This window comes from Fukomys damarensis, unplaced genomic scaffold, assembly GCF_012274545.1.
Source record: "Fukomys damarensis isolate Sample0158 unplaced genomic scaffold, DMR_v1.0_HiC HiC_scaffold_38, whole genome shotgun sequence".
In the NCBI taxonomy this organism is placed as follows: domain Eukaryota; kingdom Metazoa; phylum Chordata; class Mammalia; order Rodentia; family Bathyergidae; genus Fukomys; species Fukomys damarensis.
In genome coordinates this window covers 38,121,957-38,124,513 of record NW_022900950.1, presented here as the reverse complement: position 1 = coordinate 38,124,513, position 2,557 = coordinate 38,121,957, and the positions used below count along the sequence as shown (strand labels likewise).

General features: G+C 43.4%; 1 pseudogene; it reads left to right on the top strand.

Annotated features, from left to right (window-relative positions):
• Nucleotides 1–341: 341 nt before the first annotated feature.
• On the top strand, nucleotides 342–1,224 carry LOC117284601 (annotated as a pseudogene).
• The last annotated feature ends 1,333 nt before the right edge of the window (nucleotides 1,225–2,557 follow it).

The following is a 2,557-nucleotide window of genomic DNA, read 5'->3' as shown; positions in this document are numbered from 1 at the left end:
AAAATACCAAGTTAGAAGTATTCGCTTTATTTTCCCATCAAGTTGTAGGAAAACCTGGCCATTATGGAATAAAAGCACATGGTTACACGTAGCTATCTAGATGAGATGAAATGATTGGTATCTAAACTTCCCTCCAACCCAGATAAGTTAAATTTGAGGCATCAGATCTTGGAAGAGGTTTCTGGATGCCAGGCAGGAGTTGAAGGAGGATTGTTTTTTTCAGCCACAGAGTCTGAGTTGATCAAGGTCTAATAAAAGCTAATAAATCTGTCCCCAAAAGTCAACCTGGTACAGCTGGGCAGAAGGGCAGATGCTGGGACCAAGATCTCAGGCAGAAGACAATGGAAAAGCAGGAGGTGAGTCAATGAATTAGGGTACTTCTCCAGGAACTTCACAGTATCAGGCTGTGGGGCCAATACCCTCAATCTGTATGAATCCATCTGCAAGGCTCTGCAGTGGTTCAGAGAAGGGCAGAGATGCGATGTGAGACAAAAAGGCAAGAATAAAAGGATTTTTAAAAAGTGTAACCATAGAACTATAACTAAATCCAAGTATAGCAAAAAGTCAAGTCTTGGCTCTATCATTTACTCTGGCTCTTGGATAAATTATTTATTCTTTCTGATTCTCAATATCCTTGCTGCAACATAGAGCTCAGAATCCAGTAGAAGACCTTGTGACCGAGACAATTAGGGATAGTAGTTTGTAAAATTACTCCAACTGTTAGTTCGAGTGGAGAGTCTTAAGGAATAACATACTGTACCTGAAGATGTACAGTGATGGTAGGGTGTGAAGTTGATGCCTTTGATAGTTCCCACTGCCAGTGACAGAACCTTGTTGATGTAGCAGTAAAGCTCTGAACCTTTGGCTGAGTCCTTGCATCCTTCTCTGTGCACAGTATTCTCCAAGTTTGGCTTTCTGTATTCAGTATGTGTTCTCCCAAGTACTGCCAAGCCCATCCTAGTTTCTATGCTCTCAATTTTATTCAACCCAAAGAGCCCAAAAACTATGTGACAAGAGGCCATTTTTCCAGAAATCCTCAGAGAAGGTTGTGATGTGTGGGTTTATCTCTTGTGACTTTAGGTTTGTACTGGGACAAGACATAAGGCAGCTCGACATCAGGCCTTTGCCCTGAACAGCTCAGAATATCAACCACTGGGAAACTATCACTCTGGTTTCAATGTACAGTCAAAAAGGATCATCAAGAACCATTGTCATTACTCATGAAAAGGATGAGATCCCAGAACTTACTCTTCAGATAGCTTTGTCACACGTACTCCACGTACTCCACAGAAACTGTCAGTTGTGTTTTTGGCAAGTGGTAAAATAGCTGTGGAGTAGACCCACTGAAGAGACACAGATGTCAGAGTGAAGAACTTCAGGATTTAATTCCAGTCAGATGCTTTTCTTGGAAGCTGTACAGCCATGGGGAAGATCACTATCTCTGCAAAATTAGACTGTAGCAAAAAGAGCTCAAGTTGCTAGTGTGGGTTAGCACTTGTGAGTATCCCGAGTCCTAGCCCTGTTATTTCCAGCTCTGTCACACCACATCCAAGGAGCTGCTGGAGGTCTGATGCCCATATCCTGTCTTGGTATGGACAGCCTTTTAGGTGGTTGCTGTCACCTCTGCTGGAGGAAAGGAGTTGGGTCTTGTCACTGTGGGAAAATGGCTCACTGGGGCCATCCTAAGCCCATCTGGGCCAGACCCTAATAAAGGTTTTCTTATAAAAAGGTGTCATAAAGGGTGAAGCAGAGCAGAACATCAAATGTTCCACAGCGCTTGCCAAAAGTGGTCATCAAAAAATTTCTGCATGTATAGCACTGGTACCCTTTTGGTGTAGGTTTCTGAGACTCAGCCTTATCCCATCATGTTCATGCTGAACTTCTGGGCTTTGGGGCTCTTTGTGTGGCTACAGTTGTGGCTACTGGTCCTGGAAGCCCCACTTCTGGAATGGGCCTAATATACAGTCCAGCTGAACTTTTAGTCCCTGGATCCAAATGAAATCTTCCCCCCACCAGTTTAATCTCCCACCAAAATCACTCCATGCCCTTACTCCCCCAGAAGAGCTGAGAACTTTGATTACTTTGAGTCCTTTGTCCCCACCATGATGATGTTACTTCTAACTCAAGAGCTGACTGGAGAGAAGTTTCAAGAATTAGATAAGATCACTGCTACACATTGGGATGTGCATAAGGAGCTTCCCAGGCAAGAGACAGTCCCAGAGGTGGTTTCAATTCTAGGGGAGGATCAGAATCAAGTTCTAACTCTGCCTCCTTAACTCAAAAAGAAAATGAAGACTTCCACTCCAGATCAGTCTACACACTGCCAGTCACTTGAAATGCTTCTTCTACCTCTAGCAAGGCAGAGTTGAAAAGCATCAGTTTGTTTCACCCCACAAACTGAACAAGGATGCAGCTCAGCATTGGCAACATATTAAGGTGGTTGTTGGCAAAACATAAGCTTCAAAAACAAACTTGGCAGGATGCTAATGTAGATCTTAGTGTGGATATAGCTGATGATGACAGCTTATATGTGAAATATCAGGAGAACCCACATGAG